At 42.4% G+C, this 14,047-nt stretch overlaps 1 long non-coding RNA gene across 1 annotated transcript; it reads left to right on the top strand.

Annotated features, from left to right (window-relative positions):
• Positions 1–2,745: 2,745 nt before the first annotated feature.
• Positions 2,746–13,617, top strand: LOC101934738 (uncharacterized). Its single transcript, XR_255064.5, has 5 exons — positions 2,746–4,960; positions 6,204–6,272; positions 7,976–8,162; positions 12,158–12,302; positions 12,599–13,617. It is a non-coding gene; the product is annotated as an uncharacterized LOC101934738 (long non-coding RNA).
• The last annotated feature ends 430 nt before the right edge of the window (positions 13,618–14,047 follow it).

The following is a 14,047-nucleotide window of genomic DNA, read 5'->3' as shown; positions in this document are numbered from 1 at the left end:
CTATTTCACTTTTTCTGTCCACCCTGCTCCTTTTCAAGCTGGCCCATAGTGTAGTCCCTTTTGATTGGCTTTTGTGGCTTAATTATGCATAATTTCTAGCAAATAGGGAGGAAGCATCTGTTCAGAATGGGTACTAATGTAGGGACCATAATGGCTGAGGAGAAGGAGCAAAAGGATTCTCAGAGAAAGATATTGTGGCTCTGTAGCAGCTCTGAGAGGAAACTGTTTTGCCACTGAAAAGCTTGGTGTAAATTCAGCAGAACTAGTTCAGGAGAACCTCAGTGATGAAGCTATGTTGCTTCTGGGCCTTTAAGATGGGGGTGGTGGTTGGAGCCTGATGGGCAAAAGTATCAGCTGCCACCCCAGCCCCTTAGAGCAGATGTAGCAGCCTGTGGTGCTGGGGTATTTCAGGGAACAGTATGAGGACGGCGTGAGTGACATTTTGATTCCTTTCCATGTCTCTCCTCAGGAATGTGGTGGCAGCTTCATTTGGTCTTCCTCACTCTAAGAATCATCTCTGTGTGTGAAATAATACTAACAACGATAATAATTATAATTATACAAGGGTATTTTAAGTCTGTCTGTGGATGATGTTTTGATAAATAGTAACTAAATATATCAATGTCAAGTGGATTCTGAAGGAGCCTTCTGCCTCCGTTCTCCTTGCTGCCCTGTAAGGACAGAGAGCACAGGGAATGAAAGAGCCGGTGGGGTCAGAATTTCAATTTTTGAGGGTGCGTGTGAATATTGCTTCAAAATGACATTTCTTGTAGGAATTTGTGAGGCGGCAGATAGATGGGTGACCTCCACCCTTCAAATGCACTTCTTTGTGAGGAAAGAGGAAAGTGAAATCCTTCATCTGTTGGCACGTGTAATAATAAAAAGCAATCTTGTGATTTTTTGTACTAGAGTTATTTAAATATACAAAATGATTAAACAAATCAGTCCTCACAGTGGAGAGGAGAATAGTGTGACAAAGTTCCTCCTCTATCTTGGTGGGTCCTGCGCTTATTGGCGGATTTTCTTGCCTCAGAGATTCACCATGTGGGCTGGGGAACAGCCCAGAGACCGTCCCCTCTGGGAGAACCCACAGTCCAGGTCAATTGGGAGGAACCCGGGCTCGCCTTCTACTCTGGGTTCCAGCCCAGGGCCCTGTGGACTGCAGCTGTCTATAGTGCCTCCTGTAACAGCTACAACTCCTGGGCTACTTCCCCATGGCCTCCTCTAAACACCTTCCTTATTCTCACCACAGGACCTGCCTCCTGGTGTCTGATAACGCTTGTGCTCCTCAGTCCTCCAGCAGCACATCCTCTGACTCTAAACTCCTTGCATCTTTTGCTCCAAGCTCCTCACACTCCCACCACAAACTGGGGTGAGCTCCTTTTTAAAACCCAGGTGCCCTGATTAGCCTGCCTTAATTGATTCTAGAAGCTTCTTCTTAATTGGCTCCAGGTGTCCTAATTAGCCTGCCTGCCTTAACTGGTTCTAGTAGGTTCCTGATTACTCTAGTGCAGCCAAGCTCTTGTCACTCAGGGGACAGAAAACTACTCATCCAGTGACCAGTATATTTGCCCTCTACCAGACTCCTGTACCCCACTGGTCTGGGTCTGTCACAATAGTAATGGGTCCTGTGTCTCAGTTTTGACGGAGATAGATAAAATATCCTAGAACTTTCTTTCCAATGTTTATTGCTATATGTTCCAAATAAATAAAAGGCATCAGCAATAAATGTCCCCAACTCATCCCTGTACTTGGAAAGTTTCCCCCTGCATTCCCTTCCTTTCCTAATTAAATGTGATTTATTCCTCCAGGACCATGGTTTTCAACCTGGTATGTGTACCTGAACTCTCATCGGAGGCACATAAGACAAATCCTGTAACACATTTTATTTAGTGAGATTTGGCAGTCTAATCATATTATGACCCTATCTCAGATGAGCGCATGCAGTAGACTATATATTTGGAAAGGGGTACAAAACCTAAAAAGTTTGAAAACCACTGCTCTGGAGTGAGTGTTTATATCTGTGTCTGGACTAGGTTTCTTAGGAGAGACATAAAAGTGCAGGGGAAAACCTTATATTCAGAAGAGAGAGTTATGAAGATTTGAGTCTTCTTCTGTCCTGTTATCTCCCATCTCCAGGCCTTCCCCTCTGCTCATATGTCTTATCCCATAGATATTTTTGGGGTGCATGGCTGAGCTGTAGGATATTCCCCTCCTTTTGCTTCCTTCCCCAGGAGATGTGCTTTTACACAGGGAGTTTATTCTGGCACAACGTGTTCCTTTTTATGAAAAGGTGAAATGCTTTTGTGGTATTTAGCACCCTGACTGAGATGCTGCTCTGAGAATGTTTTGAGATCTGGTTGATTCATTGAGTTATTTATTTAGCCCAGGGGTCGGCAACGTTCGGCACGCGGCTCGCCAGGGTAAGCACCCTAGGGGGCCGGGCCCGTTTATTTACCTGTTGATGCAGCAGGTTCGTCCGATCGCGGCCCCCACTGGCCGCGGTTCGCCGTCCCGGGCCAATGGGGGCAGCGGGAAGTGGCGCAGGCCGAGGGATGTGCTGGCCACAGCTTCCCGCTGCCCCCATTGGCCCGGGACGGCGAACCGCAGCCAGTGGGGGGCCGCGATCGGACGAACCTGCTGCATCAACAGGTAAATAAACTGACCCGGCCCGCTAGGGTGCTTACCCTGGCGAGCCGCGTGCCGAACGTTGCCGACCCCTGATTTAGCCCCTTTTAACAGTGCTAGTCCCATGTCCAGGAGGATAATCAAGTAAAAAGGCAGACAAATAACTGAACATGAACCTACAGGCACTGGTGATCCCTTTGGGACTAGGAAGAAATTGTCTGGTGTTGTAGTGTGAGTTAAATGCAGAGTATGATGATGCACAGTTAAACATTCTTGAGTGGCTCTCTTCTTTACCAAATCTAATTACAGGTCTCAAGGGAAACACATTTAAAGGGACACTGTAAAGTAGTTTAGCTTTATAAAATTTGCATAGATTTAAAGATTTTTTTAAAATGGCATTTAAAAGGACGTATGTGATTGACTTAAGATGTCTGACTTGATTGCACACTAGCTAGCAGATGCAAGAAATGTAAACATACATTTTATTAAATCAATAACTCATTTCACAAAGTGCACTTCTCAGCTTGCTGAAGTGCTTTGTCATTCAGAGATCTACTGTAGGCCTTTCACTTGGAGGATGGCCAAGGTGCTCGTGCAAAACTTTCATCTGCATTCATCACATTACACAGTTGGGATCTGATAGTACCGGGCCTGCCTGGGCAGTTGCCTAAATCAGTGGGAGTTTTTTGCACAATTTGCAGGATTGAACTATTTAGGGAATAAAATTAAAACAGAAAGATCACTTATTACCAAAATGCAATCTAGACAATATCAATTATAGGAGCGTTCTACAGTGTTCTTATATTTGGACTGAACTCAAATCTGATAGCATAGATTTTAGAATGCATGCACAGCAGGTTGTATGTATTCATTGATGGAAATGATACAACACAGGTAAAAAATGAATGTATTCCTTAACAATATCTGGACACTGTACTCTGCTCTGCTGCCCACTAGGTAAGTCACTCTAGGCCAGATCTTCAGTAGGAGGAGGGCCTTAACTTCTCTCAATACATCAGTTTACTCATCTGTAAAGAGGGAACAACAAAATGTACTTGCCTCACTACTGCAGTGAGGATTAATTAGTTAATGTTGTAAAGTACTTGTTAGACAGAAGTCCAAAATATTATAAATGAAATTGATCTAAGCTGGCAAATATCATCCACACACTGGCCTTTATCAACAAGAATACAGGTCTTCCAAAAGTCATATGCTTCTGAAGAAAAAGATATATAAATAGTTTATCTGAAGGCCTTTTCTTATAAACAGGATGCATTTTTAGAAGAAGGTAAGCCTGTGTGATAACCTGCTCTCAAGAGACTTGTATCTTTAATCAAAAATACCAGGGGACAATGCATTCCTTGAGTTGTATTATTGTACATAGAGTTCTCAGTTACTTTTTCTACATTAGAACTTGTTTTTAGAATTTTCCAACCAAAGTTATTTTTTTCTCACTAAAATAAGTTTTTGAACTGACCTTCATCTTACATGAGTCTGGGGGTTGTATGTCATACCGCTTCTTAAATCTTTCCTGGACTGTCATCGTCCCACCTCACAACACATATAAACTATAAAGTTATCCCCGACAGCAAGGGTTCTCAACCTTTTTATTTCTGAGGCCCCTCCAATACGCTATAAAAACTCCACAGCCCGCCTGTGCCACAAGAACTGGTTTTCTGCATCTAAAAGCCAGGGCCGGCATTAGGCGGTAGAAAGCAGGGCAATTGCCTGGGAACCTAATGCTGCAAGGCCCCCCGCATAGCTAAACTGCTCAGGCTTTCGCTTTAGCCCCGGGTGGCAGAGCTCAGGGACCCAGGCTAGGGTTGCCAACTTTCTAATCCCACAAAACCAAACACCCTAGCCCAGCTCCTGCCCTGAGGCCATGCCCCCCACTCACTACATTCTCCCTCCCTTGGTGGCTCGCTCTCCCCCACCCTCACTCACTTTCACTTGGCTGGGGCAGGGGGTTTCAAAGGAGTATTGTCACTAATAGCTAACAACAAGCATCACGTGCTGTATTTTTGCCCAGTGATTTCTTTATTTGTTAAAAACATTAACTTTGTTCAGATCTTAACTGATTCTGCAGTATTTTTTTTAAAAGTTGGCCCACATATATAAGTAGCTTCCAAAAACACTTGAATTTTATCCAGTTGATATTCACAGTTTGTGGTGCTAAGATTTAGCTGTTTATTACAATTTGGAAAAATCTAATTTTTGTTTCTTTTTTCCAGTTGGATGGCAGAAGTGATGGACTGAATCTAAGCATAAATCTATTATGGTAAATTTCAGTTCACAGCAGGAAGATTCTATGGAAATGAAGAAAAGGATAAAGGTAAACTATATAGCATTTATGATCTGAACAGTCTAAAATTATATTTCTAGGGATTTAGCCCTATTCTTTGATTGCCTCCTTTATTCTTTTTCCTCCATTGCTCACAGTAATAAAAATGTGCCTGTTAAAATTAAATTTCAGTAGTGTCAATTTAGGCCTGGTCTACACTTAAAATAGATTGACCTAGCTATGTTACTCACATGTTTGAAAAATTCACACCTCGTAATGCCATGGCTAAGCTCACCTAACCTCCAGCATAGATGTTGGTAGGTCAATGGAAGAATTCTTCTGTCAACCTAGCGACCGCTGGTTGGAGAAGTGGATTAACTACAGTGATAGAAAACCCTTTCCGCTGCTGTAGGAAGCATCTATGCTACAGCACTACAGTGGTGGAACTGCAGCACAATAGCTGTGTTGCTGTAGAGCCTATCATTTAAACATGGCCTTAAAATCCGCCCCTGAACATTTCCATGTTTTCTGTTTGATGCCTAAGGCCAAATCCTAAAGTTCTTACTCAGGGCCAGATTCTGTCCCAGTGAATCATGCATTGGGGTGGGGTTGGGAATTGGTGTGCATGTGTCTAGTCTGCACATGTATCCAAACTCTCCTTGTTAGAAGGGGCTTAGATGCCTCTGTAGTACCATCTCTGATTCCTGGGACCCCACAGAGGTCTCTTTTCAGGGTCACTGATTCTTGCACAAGGACTAGGTAAGACTGAAGTAGCAAGGTATGGGCCTGATTCAGAACTGGAGAAGTCTTTTTTCTCTGCTCCGAAGAAGAAAGGGATCTAAAAACTGTAGTTGCTAGGGGGATTTTGGTTTTCAACCTTTGAAAACTTTGGTTTTCAAAACATTTACTTTCTCCTTGTTCTGAAGAGGGAAAGGATCCAACGACTGTGTTTGTTTTCATCCCATTTGAAGGTTTTACTCTTGCTCTGTTCCACGCGAGAGGAAGAGAGAGAGACTTTGGCTTTGTCTACACTGGAACCTAAATGACAAAACTTTTGTCAGTCAGATGTGGGGAAAAAACACTCCCCCGAAAGACAAAAGTTTTGCTGACAAAAAGCGCATGGGCCGACAAAGCTACCATCACTCGTTGGGGGTGGAAGTTTTTTGTAGGCGGGAGAGCTCTCTTCCGCTGACAAACAAGCGGCTAAACTGCGTGCCTTTTAGCGGCATGGCTGTAGCGGCACAGCTGTGTCGCTAAAAGGTGCGTAGTATAGACATAGCCTTTGTTTTACTAGAGATGGAGGAAGTAGTCTTGAGAAAGCAAGAGAGTTTGCAGAATGAACCCAGATTGCGGCCTTGTTTAGGTAAGTGTCTTTCCATGTGCAATCATTAAACTTCATGTTCAACTCTATTTCTGAGTGCTCCAGTACTGCTAATGCAAGCATGCAAAAATCATGAGTCTGGTGCCAAAAAATCATGACATCATCTTAAAAACGATGAGGTGTTTTAAAAGACAAACAAACAAACACATTTTGAATTATTTTTGTTAGCCTTCTGGTTTCCGATCAGTTAGGGTTCACTTGGGTCATGTTTTCAAGCTTTTCTTCACAACCATGAGGGGTAGGCATTTGTTTATTTATTTAAATTAAAGCTCCGATTCTCATGCAATCTCTTGATTCCCAAAGTTGGAGCTTTACAAAAGAAAAATCACAAGAACTAGCAACACTGGCTTCAGATTCATGGGCCTTAGTGCGGTTGCCCTTTTAGGAGCAAGCAAAATTTGCAATGGATGACTGGAAAAGGGAAAAGAAGAGAAGAGAAGCTCCCAAGCCGACTGACCCCTTCCATTGTCATCTGAAAGGGTGTGTGGGGAAAACTTTCATTCCACTTAACCTTTACCTTTCGGTTAGCATCTGAATAGGCCCAGGGGGCCTGGCAGCTCTTCTGTCTATGTCAAACAGAATGTGCTCAGAAGGACACACTGCATTCAGGGATATGACTTCCCAGAGCACATGAATTTGAATAGGATGTGCAGTTCAGTGATCTTAAATACAAATGTAATGACTGCACATTCAAATAAACTCAGCTAGTTTATTTTGCATAGTATGAAGCGTGCACACACAGCTTGATAACAAGCAATGGTTGAGCCACTAAATGCACAGAGAGTACTGAGCCAGATTCAAATGTCTGAGCAGTGCAGAGTGAGAGGAAATCACCCAGTTTCCCCAGGGATTCCTTCATCATACAGGGGAGTCCCCTAGTAGACATAGAACTGGTATAGCCACCAGCTCTGCAGCCCTGGTGTCAAGGATGTGTTGGGGGGGGGGGGGGAAGGCGAGGCAGAAGTGCCTTGGAGACTATCACTATCTCTATACTAATGTTGAGTAGACCTGGCCAGAAAATCTGGGATCTGAAACCAGCTCTATGATGCTCCTCCTCTTGCTGCGCCAAGTATACCCTTGGTCACAGAAGAGAATCTGGACCATAAACTTTAGTGGTGTGTTAAGTAAAAACTTTGCTTTGTTTTTAGTGTTCTGGTGGCATTTCTCTCATCTTCCCATGCTAATTGCTTCACAAACTTTTTAAGACTACATTTTTGGTGGTTTGTGTGGTGTTTGTTTTTTGTCTCTGCCCTCCTTATCCCCATATCTGCTACTCAGTTACTTTTATCTTTCAGCCAGTTTGTGGGCTTTACGTAAATTCCTTGTCTAACTTTTAGATTAGAGTGTAACTTCCCTCTTGAATTGACATCATCATTCTCTGGCTCAGTAGCTACTGTGTTGAATAACAACATCCTTGGCTGGAGATGGAGTATCTTTAGTTACCAATACTTACAGATATATGGCCACACTCTCCTCTTCTCAGTTATTCTGATGTAATCCCATTGAGGTCAGTGGAATGGAACTGGTGTAAGTGAGAGGGGAATTTGACTCATACAGGGCAGTGATGGAAGTGGTAAATTATTAAGAGCCAGAAAGGACACTAAAGGGGTAAATGTAACTTTATGTAGAGGTTTTCTATATTTATATGTTTGATCTTACTGGGTCTCCTCATTATTGGTCTTCAGACTAGTCAAGATGCCAGATTTTATGCAAGATTTGAGCCCTTTAGTAATGAGGGTCAGACTTTAGTAATTCCATTTACCGTAAAACATAAACAGAAGATTGACTGTGCTGGCGGATATATTAAACAGATTCCTGCAAAACTTAACCAAGAGGATATGCATGGAGAGTCTAATTATTACATCATGTTTGGTAAGGTCTCTGAAAATTCTATATCTGTTAGAAATGCTTGATAATGTCAATTTGATAAAATAATCTTATAATACATATGGATAACTAACTGTAATCACACATTTTAGGAAATTTAAATTATATAATAAACTGTTGTCTTGTCTATTGTCCCAGTACTGTCTGATCAACTGGGATGAATTTGGCCCTTAGTTAATAATTCTGTTGCTGCCTCAGACAGAATAGAATCCAGCTCCCTCTTTCTTAGTTGTATTAGCTCTGTAGGGGTGAAAAGAATACAAAGTTATTTTTGTCCAGTCCTTGAGGTATGTACGTGTAACTCTGAGTACACACAAGGAGCAGATCTGTTGCATTCAAAACATGCCATGTTTACATAATCATTTTTCAAAGCAGCACTACACTTTAAAAGAAATAACAATGCATAGATTGATTAAAAAGTGACAAGGCTGAATGTTACAGTAAAGTACAGACATTTGAATGTTGCAAATTCCAGTGAAGGAGAAGAATTGTTTGTGGTGGTTCAAGGGGGTATAATAAAGAATGATTGTTTGAAAAAGAGAATTTGAGCTGAATACCAGAAACCTTTTTCTAACAATGAAGTTAATTAGATTGTGGAGTAGTTTCTCAAGGGAATTGGTAAGAACCTGCATTACTTGGTCTGTTAAAACTGGACTGCATCAAGCATTGTGTATATACTGCAAGAAACAATTTTGCTTTGTCAGTGACATGGACTAGATGAGCTAATAGCTCTTTCCACCCCTAAGTTCTCTGCTTCTGTGTTTTGTTTCTGAGTCTGAATACCAGAAACCTTTTTCTAACAATGAAGTTAATTAGATTGTGGAGTAGTTTCTCAAGGGAATTGGTAAGAACCTGCATTACTTGGTCTGTTAAAACTGGACTGCATCAAGCATTGTGTATATACTGCAAGAAACAATTTTGCTTTGTCAGTGACATGGACTAGATGAGCTAATAGCTTTTTCCACCCCTAAGTTCTCTGCTTCTGTGTTTTGTTTCTGAGTCTTAAAAATCTGACATTTTAAAATGAAAACTAATATTATCATTATCCAATGTTACAATATATTGAAACAAGCACTATAGGGCCACATTCTAAAGCCCTTTCTCAGGGCTATGTTGTGCTCTTTGGATGTGCAAAGGCAGGGAGGGCACAAGAAGATACCCTTGTGTTGCAGCTAACTGTTGTCATCTCTGTGTACCCTGGAACACTGGGACTGTCCATGAATTGCCTGAGGTACAAGACAGCCAAATGGGATGGGGAAGAGTGGAAAGAGGCTGGAAGGCCCTGCTCTCTATACATATAGCCTTGCATTGAAAGGAGGTAGTACAGGCACATTCCTCTGTGTACTGCAGAGCTCCAGGATGAATTTTGTCTCTCTGAAATCCCTGTGGGGACCAGGGTAGTACTGCTTTGCATCCTGCCAGCACGGGGCTGTGCCTCAATGCATGTATGAGCAGTGATGAGCTCCCGAAATCCTAAGAACCGGTTCCCTACCGGGTCCTCGGCGGCACTTCGGCGGCGGGGGGAGGGGTCTTCAGTCGCTCCAGGTTTTCGGCAGCAGGTACTTCATCCGGAGCGAGTGAAGACACCCCCACCCCACCCCCCGCCGCCAAAGTGTCGCTGAAGACCTGGTAGGGAACCGTGCGGTAAGTACAAGCCCCACGTGCCTGTCTCCCCCCCCCCCATCTGACCCCAACCCACATCCTGCCTCCGACTGCCCCCCTCAGAACCCGCAACCCATCAACCCCCCCCCCCGCTCCTTGTCCCCTGACCACCCCCTCCCGAGACCCCCCCACCCTAACTGCCCCCCAGAACCCCACCCCCTACCCAACTCGCCCCGCTCCCTGTCCCCTGACTGCCCTGACCCCATCCACCACCACCCCAACAGACCCCCGGAACTCCCATGCTTATCCTACACCCCCCCTTCCCTATCCCCCGTCCCCTACCTCCCCCCCCGAGCCTCTGCCCCCTCCAACCGCTCCCTGCCCCTTATCCAACCCCTCCTCCCAGCCTCAGCCCGGCCCCCTTACCATGCTGTTGTGTGAGGATGCCGCACGGCCGCTGGAGCTTGCAGCCCCACCCCCTTACCATGCCGCTCAAAGCGGCAGGAGCTGCAGAGCTGCCCAGAGCGCTGGCGCTGGCAGCGCGGTGTGCTGGGGCTCTACAAGGGGGGAGGAGCGGGGGGAGGGGCTGGGGGAGCCTCCCCAGCTGGGAGCTCAGGCAGGCCGGGCAGGACGGTCCCGCGGGCCGGATGTGGCCCGCAGACCGGAGTTTGCTCACCCGCCCGCCCCTTTAGGAACCGGTTCTACACCGGCTTCTAAATTTAACAACCGGTTCTTGCGAACCGGCTCCAGCTCACCACTGTGTATGAGCCCTCATTGTTTACTCAGCCCTTATTCTGGCAAAACACACAGGACTTAATATGGAGAGGTGCTGAGTAGCTGAAGCTCTCATTGGGTCAAACCTTTGAGTCCTTAACTCTGGTAAACATTGAAACTCTATTGAAGCTCCCTTTGGCTTTATTATCAAGGTCTGGCCCATAGAGAACAAAATCTTAGGAACCTAATTTAACAGTTATCACAGTCTATTTGTGGTTCCTCTAATTAGACCAATGCTCTTATTTCTGATCCCATCATGCCCATCATTTATAGGACATATTGATCTTCTGGGTACACTATCATTTCGCTTGGTACAAAACAAATTAGCTCATGATTTTATTCCAAATTTTAAAAGTATGGTTAGTTCATAACCCCTCTACATTATAGCAATGCACCCAGCAGGCAGAGTGATTTAAAATAATGCTATACCACATAATAACTAGGATCATTAGTCACGCTACGAATGGCTAGGTTTACATGTGAATGTCTTAGACTGACAAAAGAAAATGTATGTTATATGTTCACATTTTTCTATGTATTTTCTGACTTGTGAAGTTAGTTTTTCCAAATGGATATATATAACAACTTATATAAGACTGCTTTAGCAATCACATGTTTTCCCTATTACATTATATATTATTTCTATTGCACTAACAACCAAAAGTACACACATATATATAGGAAGACAAAGGGCTTGATCCTCCTTTTGCTTACCTTTTGCTTGATTTTCCTTTTGCTATTAGGCCTGCATCTCTACTGCCTTGCACCTTGGGCCAGATCTTCAGCTTGTTTAAATCAGTAGCTTCATTGACTTCAATGGAACTGTGCCAGCTTGTACCAGCTGATGATCTAGCTACTTATGAAGTCATTTACACATGTGCAAAGTGAATGCAAACGGGGTGCAAAACATTATCAACTCAGAATTGTGTAAGGCAATGGAGAATCAGGCCCATTGAATATAGGGGAGGTGCACCTGTATGAGAGCAAAATCAGACACATAGTCCTAGCTTCAAAGAGTTTAGAATATAAGACTAGCAAGAGATTAAGGGTTGGGGAAAGGGACAAAATGATGGGCAAACAGGGCACCCAGACTTGAACCTTTTGATCTGCAGTCAGCTCCATTCCATTAGTATATAATTAGGCTTGGCAGAATTTGATTTTTATTTTTTATAATTTTGTAAGATAATATTGGTGTTTCTTTTTAAGCATTTTTTTATTTTTAAATTTTCAGTTGCACAAAATGATGGGTTTTAAGTATTTTTTAAAACGTATTGATTTAAATTTTCACAGTTGTGGGAAATTATGCATGGTCAGACAGTAATTATTATTTAATGACAGGAGGAAGTTCAAGCTTTATAACTGTTAAAATACAAATTGTCAACATCATATGTCAAAACATACAAAGTAAATATCCTTAAATCAAACTCTAATAAGTTCTTAAGCAGCATTTTTCTTAATTTGCCTATCTGTATATTTTGATTACTGTTACTGTAAATATTTTTCATCGGTTTGCGTGTATATAGTGAAATTGACTTTTACTGACGTCACCAATAAAAATCTAATCCTTTCAAGCCTAAATATAATGCTTTTGTTTATATATTTAGAACACTAATACAAATTGCTTGGATAATTGAAGCTTTATGATATCATTTATGTTGGATATATGTGGATCTGGAACAAAGAAGGTGCAAGTTATCTTTAATTACAAAAGACAAGAACCACTTCATCAACAAAGATATCAGATGCAAGGTACAATACGTGTGTTCAAGTGGGCTGTAGTCCACGAAAGCTTATGCTCTAATAAATTTGTTAGTCTCTAAGGTGCCACAAGTACTCCTGTTCTTTTTGCGGATACAGACTAACACGGCTGCTACTCTGAAACCTAGTATTAAAGAGTTACTCCTAACTTGCAATCTGTTTAATTTTAAAAAATGGATTAAAAGTAATTTCAGGTACTATTCCTGCCCCAAATCCCCCTCCCAAATTTTTTGATTTTACATTAAAGTTTCCAATTTTTTTCTCCTCTATTCCTGTGTGAACAACAGGGCAAACCATTACGTAAAGGATAGATTGTACTTTTGGGCACAGCCCTGGATGTGGAGCAGAGTATACCTGCATTGCCTCAGGAGGAGCACCATGAAGGCATTGTACCTGAGAGACACCCATCTGAGACAGTTCCTCCAGAGCAGCCTTTTTTCCCCACTGTGGAGCGAGTATGCTGAGTGAGCCCTTTACAAGACAAAGTACACTCCCTATAGAGCCATTCTGGCCCAAGTCAGCTGACCCAGGCTCATAGAGCTTGGGCTGCAGGGCTAAACATTAGTGTAGATGTTCGGGCTCAGGTTGGAGCCTGGCCTCTGAAACCTCTGGGAATCAAAGCCCAGGCACCAGACTCCGAACATCTACACTGCTATTTTTAGTCCTACAGCCTGAGTCCCACAAGCCTGAATCAATTAACCCAGGCTCTGAGACTTGGTGCCGCAGGTTTTTTATTGCAGTGTTGATGTACCCTAAGTCCACCTTTGCACCCCTTTCCCCTCCTAAGCCGCACGGGGTGCAAAAAGCCAGACATCAGAAACTGACCAATAGTGCTGTCAAATGCACAAGGTAAACACTCTGAAAAAAACAAAAAAAATATTTTCTCTAATCTTTCTTTTATAATAATCTTAGGGTTTACTTGTAACTTAACAGGTACAAAAATTTTCAGACAGAAGTGTAATTTTTAAGTTGACATTGTTCCCTTAAAGGTCCAGTTTCTGTCTTCAGTTTCACCTGTGCAACCCCACTGAAGTCTTGTTTGAGTTCAGAAACTTAATCTAGTGCAGGGGTAGGCAACCTATGGCACGCGTGCCGAAGGTGGCACACAAGCTGATTTTCAGTGGCACTCACACTGCCCTGGGACCTGGCCACCGGTCCAGGGGGCTCTGCATTTTAATTTAATTTTAAATGAAGCTTCTTAAACATTTTAAAAACCTTATTTACTTTACATACAACAATAGTTTTATAGGTCATAATTTTGTTTATCATTTTTACAAAGATCTGTAAAAATAAAAAATAATAATAAAGTGAGCACTGTACACTTTGTATTTTGTGTTGTAATTAAAATCAATATATTTGAAAATGTGGAAAAGATCCAAAATATTTAATAAATTTCAATTGGTATTCTATTGTTTAACAGTGCAATTAAAACTGCGATTAATCGTGATTTTTTTTTGAGTTAATCACATGAGTTAACTGCAATTAATTGAGAGCCTTAATTTAATTTGTAGAACACTCAAAGTAATTTAGCATTAAGACATGAAAGAACAAGTTTTAGCTGTTTATGTTGACATTCTGTATATAAATGGGTCAAGCTATGTTTTGTATTTCCTTAAGATTTACATTTTGGTATGATGGTGAAGAGGGCCAACCAACTATTTGGAACATTGCATTGGAAAACTGACACCTATAGCCATATTATAACTTTAATGTACTTCCCTTTTTTTGTTCTGGAT

This window comes from Chrysemys picta, chromosome 8 (genome assembly GCF_011386835.1).
Source record: "Chrysemys picta bellii isolate R12L10 chromosome 8, ASM1138683v2, whole genome shotgun sequence".
Taxonomy (NCBI): domain Eukaryota; kingdom Metazoa; phylum Chordata; order Testudines; family Emydidae; genus Chrysemys; species Chrysemys picta.
The sequence above is the reverse complement of the archived record's forward strand: the minus strand, read 5'-3'. Positions and strand labels throughout refer to the sequence as shown.